General features: G+C 34.3%; 1 protein-coding gene across 4 annotated transcripts in view; it reads left to right on the plus strand.

The window, feature by feature from the left end:
• The window catches only part of LOC108736715 (Ca(2+)/calmodulin-responsive adenylate cyclase), a 103,644-nt gene that overhangs the window by 9,039 nt on the left and 87,473 nt on the right, over nt 1-7,132 (plus strand). For 3 of the 4 annotated variants that reach the window (XM_018469251.2, XM_018469254.2, XM_018469257.2), the window contains exon 2: nt 1,420-1,459. The exons of the other annotated variant lie outside the window; for it this stretch is intronic. The gene's annotated coding sequence lies outside the window, so the exon portion shown is untranslated. The remainder of the gene's footprint in view (nt 1-1,419; nt 1,460-7,132) is intronic. 4 annotated transcript variants of the gene reach the window in all.

Here is a 7,132-nt window from a genome sequence, read left to right on the forward strand (position 1 = left end):
AAGGTTAGAAGCGTTCGAAATGTGGTGTTATAGGCGGATGATGAGGATATCGTGGGTAGAAAAGGTTAGAAATGAAGAGGTATTGGAAAGAATAGGAGAACAGAGGACTCTATGGAAGTCAATAAAAATGAGGCATAAAGGTCTAGTCAGAGACATATTAGAGGTAGAAACAGGAGTTAGGAGGGGTAGAGGTAGACGTAGATTAGATTACTGTTCGCAAATAGTTCAGGATGTGGGTTGTTCTAGTTTTAGGGAAATGCGAAGTTTAGCTCAGGATAGGAAAGAGTGGAGGTACGTGTCCAACCAGTCTTAGGATGATGATGAAATGGGACAAGATGTTAAATATTCTTAAAAATGTAGGGATGAGTTTCAAAGATAGAAGAGTGATACTTAGTTTGTATAAAGAGCAACAGGCAGTTATAGAGCTAGGGATGCAATGTAGAGAAGTAAATATTAGGAAGGGAGTCAGAGAGGGATGCACCTAATTTTATTCCAAATTAAAGCTCAACAGTTTGGGTTCAGTCCCAAAGCGTTTCAGTTTTTAATTATGGAATTAAAGAAGAAACCTTAACTGTTTTTTTTTTGTATTACAAATTTTCAATAAAAATTTAATGAAGACTCTAAATATAACTGTAGGTACAACATATTTTTCGAAATTACTATGTAGGCGTTTTCTCAAATAAAGTTAAGATGTAAAATATAAACTACCTACTACATTCTGACTGACAGTTCAAATAATTTATTTTCAATAAACAGTTACGAATAAATTCTAATGCTACAGAACGGTATTAATTTACTAAGGACTTGGCTAAATTAATAGTTCTCTAATAATATAAACGATAAACCTAAAATTAATCGGTGTTGTCTACAAAAACGATGAATGTGGATTTTGGCACTTTACAAAATGTCTTATTTTTAGTACCTATACACTTTTGTTGCAACTAGTATAATTTTGTATTATTTTAAACGTTCTAGTTTTGTAATTAAAGTTGTAGTCGTTTGTGCACTTAAACGTTAAAAGATCTAATTACATTCCAATTAAGGTGTCAGTCGTACCTAAACGTAAATCAAACTGATTAGCATAAAGTCGCCGTTACTAGGTAGGCAAGTTATTTTAATTGCAAGGAATATTCCATAAAATTTACGCCTGTTAAGCCCTCAGCTTTGTGCATACTTTGCCCATCTGTCAACATTGATTGCCCCAATGACAATTTTCGTATACTTTTCTAACCCTATTATACAAAATACTCTTAAAAAAATAGACAATAACTGTTATCTGATAATCTGATATACGTATATGTAAAACTTTAAACTTTTGTTCTGGGCTTCATTCCCCACAATGTAAGGGAGAGGTGCGAAAAATATTTAAATATGCTCTGGAATACTTCGCATAATTTAAATATTTACTTTTATTTTCAGGCTCCTCATAAAATTATATGCAATGGCGGTTTATGCAATGGTGAGTATTTTTATCATTTTAATAAAGCCTAAACCTTTTATAGATTATAGAAGTTTTAAACTTATTTTTTCATATTGTATTTCCTAAAGTTAGAAGTTTTCAAATGATAAATAAACATAGATTTAAACAAATTTTTGTAACTTGAAGTATTAATTGTGGCGCAATTTTTTCTGAAACTGCATGATTGTTCGATTTTTTTTTCAATGAAATATATTGAAACTTGAACAGTTGGAAGAGCTACATTTTGTACTCATATCTGGTCGCACAAAAATATAAATGTATGTAAATTCGTTCTTTATTTCGCCAGAACAGCAAACTTCGATTCTCCATTTGGTTTATTACGCAAAAACGTCGTTTTATAACGGAAACTGCGAAATTGGTGCAATTTGTATTCATTACATTTAGAAAACGGCTCTTTGGAGTAAACAGTTTCGTTCATTTTGTTTACCGTACACAGAAGCATTTCGATTTAAAGGGCGGACACTCGTGTGATCACTCTTTTAATGACGGAAAAGAGATTAGCTCGTAGAAAATGTTTTTCGAATTTGGAGTCGTAGCCCTGTAAAACGGGAAAGAAAGAGGATTGCTCAGGAGAATCCTGACCAATTACTCCTACCTTGTTTTTGCTCTATTTCTTATTCTTGTCCAAATGCCCGTCTAATTTTTAGTTTCTTGATAGAGGTTCTTGATAAAGCATTCTTAAAGTACGTATTTGATTGTTTTTCTATACGTTTACTTAAACTATCAAATACATATGCACCTATACACTACCTGTATAGTGTACATATATTTGTATAAAATAAGTACATAAATTACTTATAGTGTTCTTCGGCTGTAGCGGCCGCCGTTATAACAGAATTTTACTGTAAATAGCGCAGCACTTCTATTCCAGATTAAAATAATAATAAAATGCTTAGAATTATATGCCTAGACACAACCCGTTCATATGATACCACTTACTCAAATCTTGGAGTGGCATACGTTTCACTTTCGATCTACTATTTTGACTTTTTAGGCAACGACACTTAAGGGACTGAACATTTTTCGGCGTTATAAAGAGTAGTCGTTAAATGGAGAGAAATAAAAGATATTATTTTACTATTCTATAATAAAATGCATTTACCAATATAGTACACATTTTGCAAACGAACATTATTATTTATGCATTGCGTATAGCTTGCTTCTTCGTCTGGTGTTTTTTGCTGCTCCAATATTTTAATTGTATTTTGTTACGTATCTTACTCCTATCTTGAGATACTGCTGGATCAATTGGATTATATAAAAAGTATTTTTTTAATAGTTTCGCTGCATCAAGTGCTTGTTTGATGCTTGGTGGAGGGACAGGATCGTCTTCTTCAACAACGTACACAGCTGCAGTTCTTATCTATTGCGGCAACTTAGAAAGTACTGCTCAATGATTTATAATGCCGCATTGTTGTCGTTAAAATAGAGTGAGCGTGACGCTATATAGAGTGTAATATTGTATAGAAAACAATGTAAACCAACCAAAGTAAAGAAATTTCGACGTTTTAAGGAGTTAAAAACGAGTGACGTTGTAAAGAGTTTAGACTGTATTTCATTTTTATCGATAAAATTTAGTGTTAGTTGTGTCTAATCGTAGAGATAGGATGGGTGCCTAATACCCGGCGTATCCGTTACTAATTAGGATTCGACAGGATACCTAGTAAAGGTTGAAGTTTTGCTTTTCATCATCCTCGATTATAGATTATAGATAGATAGAGATAGATAGATAGATAGACTATAGATTTTTATCGAAGTTGTTGTCACCTTTGTGGCATTCTCCCTTATTTGAATTCTGTTGAGTATTAACCAACGATTTTCTTTCGGTTTGTTGCAAAATCCAGGACGACGTTTTCATAGAGTAAACGCTTTTTCTTCGGTATCGCCCTAAGCTCTACGTGATATGCCTACCCATTGCGCTCTGTCTCTGCAACAGCTACTCTGCATGTATGACATAAATTAATACGACTCTTTTAATTGACTCTGGAGTTCTACTTTGTTCAGTTGAAATTAAATTAATGAGAAGTGGGTAACGCGTTTCGCAAAAGTGTGATCTGTTAAAACCCGCACAAGATTAATTTACGGAAGCGTGAAATATGGAGCAGGGATATCACGTACTAGCACACATATATTATACCGGTGACACCTTTTGAAAATGCTTACCAAGGATAACTTAAATGAAAATAAGGAATAAAAGGAAAAACTATTTATGAAATGTAAATGCATATTTGAAAAGTAGTTTTCATATCAATACACTATATAAATTTTATTTAAAAATAAATAGTTATGGGGGTTAGATGGGGGTGGGGGTAGAGGGGATCGAAAGAGGGTGGTCACCTGAGTAAAACTCCATAAAAAAATTGCGGCGGTCTCACCCCCATAAAAAGTTATGGGGGTTGAAAGCTGATTATTTTGATAATTTTCACACACTATAGTTCAAATAAAATTCAATAAAAAAAATATTTTCAAGCAGGTGGTGGTGGGGGATCGAAAGAGGATGGTCACTTGAACAAAACTCGATAACCTAACCTAACCTAATCTAACCTACCCTAATGATAGGGCTATTTAAATAATGTTTTATATAACTTTCTCAATATTTTTATGTATTTTACTAAAGTTTCTTGTTAGGAATTGTTTAAAATAGTGATTTTGAATAATTCTTGATACTATTTAAAATAATTTTTGAGTCGGACTTTAAGGGGTGACCTGCGACCACAATATTGATGATTCCGTGATATCGCCTATGGTGAACCGACAGGTTGTTTTAGCAATTTGTTGTTGCACAGCACGAAACTGTTTAACATGAACGGAAAACAATTGATCGCTTACATACATACGGTGCCATAATTTGTACACTATATGTACGTTCCTTAAAGGCTGCTAATCGTAATCATATTTTTTTAATACTTACCGGAATCATGTGGCATCCTGTCCATTACGTCGACATCAACGATTTCCTGTTTCGTGATAGGCATTTCTCGTGCGTTTTATTAATAACGCCGGAATATTTACATTTTAGAGGACTTTGACAGCAATATTTTCTGCGTAGAGGAAGTTATTTTTAGTTAAATAACTGTTTATTGCTATAGCAAAGAAACAAACGTGAAGTTTCTGATACTCAATTAATTTTACCTCTAATCCTGAACAGCCAATTACCAACAACATAAAACATAATACAGAACCGAAGTTGTAGTAAACAAACTTTGATATTAAATTGAAATATTCACAGCGTGGCATACATTAATGCACTAAAGCAAACAACCTTCCGTTAACACTTAAGAAAGTAAAACGATAACTATTTAATGAACTCAAATTTGAAAATTTGCCATGAAAATTGTTGAAACAGATATTGGTAAAGGTCTAGATTATGGTGGGTATCGAAAAATGGGAGACACCAATGTACCATAAAAAGTTCGTGGCGGTCTCACCCCCGTAAAAAGTTATTGAGGTTAGATGATGGCCCCACAACCCTTCGGGGGAAGGGGGGATCGAAAGAGGGTGATCACCTGAGTAAAACCCCATAAAAAGTTTGCGGTGGTCTCACCCCCATAAAAAGTTATGGGGGTTGAAAGTTGATTATTTTGACAATTTTCATACACTATAATTCAAATAAAATTCAATAAAATAAGCGGGTGGAGGTGGGGGATCGAAAGAGGGTGGTCACTTGAACAAAACCCGATAACCTAACCTCACCTACCCTATTGTATATAACTTTTTCAATATTTTTATGTATTTTTCATTAGTTTTACCTTTGAATATTGTTTAAGAATGACTATATAAATATTTACATGCCTAGAAATGTATAAAAATTGGCATATTTATTAACTTTGAAGCCCCATAACTTTTNGAGATGGCATTAATAGACTGGAACACCGCTATGAGAAATGTATCAGCCTTGGAGGAGATTATGTTGAGAAATAAAAAAAAAAAATTTTTAAAAACCTTGTTTTTCTTGGTCAGGCTGGAAACTTATCAATCCACCCTCGTAAATGTAACATCTACAGCAATAAATGTTCACGGTGCTCAAAAAACAGTCTTGAAAGGACAGTTTTATAAGCTAGCAATTAGTAAAACCAAATGTATCTAACTCATTTATCATGGTGAATATAAATATTACAAAGTGTTTCATTCAATTTTGTCCTCGTGTTACTGGAGGGTTTTTGAATGGTAAAGGTGTATGATTTATAGACGTTCACGTTTTGTAAATGTTCCATTCATTTCATCTACTTGTCTGTGTTATATAAAAGCCCGAACGTGCTTAGCTATTGAATTACCTCATTAACACCAACGAAGAACATACTTAATGACGTTTCTTCCTCTGTAACGTTTATTAGCGATCTTGTCACTAATTATACCCACGTTATAAAGAAACCGCCTGCCTATGCGAAAATAACATACGAAAGCAGTTACAAGAAATGTTTCTCTATCAAAAGCATGTGCTGTTGATTTTCGTGTTTGTTTTTTGGGGGATGTCTGCCATATAGATCATGAAATACCTAATAAAAAATTGAAATCGGCTTTTGCACTACAAAATTGATTTGATAATAATACAATAAAGAGAACTACATGGTGTGAGTTTCCCAGTTTATTATCAGAATCTGGCAAATATATGCTTTAACTTAAAGGTAGGTCATTTTCAAAAATTACCTACAGAAAGTTATATTTCTTGTTTCCTAAATACACTAATTATCCTCTAATTTGCTAACAAATCCAAAAGTTTGTCGCTCCAGCCGATTACTGACAAATATACGGCGTTCTAACTTGATATCAAGCTAGTATGATGTATTTCAAAATAGAAAAATACTGCATGTAAGAACCATACATAATTTATCGCTATTAATTTGTCGCTCAATGATATTAGCTAATTTTTCGTGAATCCAATTTCGACCTGCACAGCGAAAAACGTGTTCGGTCTCTCAGAGTCTCTGAAAGCGAGACTCGAGTCTCCGTCTCTCATCAAGTCTCTCTGGTGTCGCTGAGAGAGACTGTCAAAAAAACTGTTTAGCGTCTCTGAATGAGAGACTCGAGTCGCTCATAGAGAGATCCTCATTTCGTATCCAGTCTCCGTATCGAGACTCGAATTTCTGAACGAGAGACTCGAATCTCTCAATAAGTGGTGTCTCGATAGACATGGTTAAAATTTCTTTTCTTTCTACGAGACTCGAGTCTCTCAATTTTTCAGTTTTATCCATTCAGTCTCTCTGTGAGAGACTAGAATCTCTGAATTAACAATTTTATCGTTCGAGTCTCTCATACAGGGACTGTGAGAGATTCATAAAACCAGAGGAGTATGGAAAAAAGGGCGGAAGAACAATCAGGGGAAGATCAATTTGGGTTTAAAAGAAATAGAGGAACGCGGGAGGTCATTCTTGCTTCACGGGTAACAATAGAGAAAACGATAGAAAAAGGAAAGAGTGCGTACATAGGATTTGTAGATTTAGAAAAAGTTTTTGACAATGTTAAAGGTGTATGTTTGGAGCACGGCGTTGTACGGGTGCGAAACATGGACAGTGAGCGCGGCGGAAAAGAAAAGGTTAGAAGCGTTCGAAATGTGGTGTTATAGGCGGATGATGAGGATATCGTGGGTAGAAAAGGTTAGAAATGAAGAGGTATTGGAAAGAATAGGAGAACAGAGGACTCTATGGAAGTCAA

This window comes from Agrilus planipennis, unplaced genomic scaffold (assembly GCF_000699045.2).
Source record: "Agrilus planipennis isolate EAB-ADULT unplaced genomic scaffold, Apla_2.0 scaffold119, whole genome shotgun sequence".
NCBI classification, from domain to species: Eukaryota; Metazoa; Arthropoda; class Insecta; order Coleoptera; family Buprestidae; genus Agrilus; species Agrilus planipennis.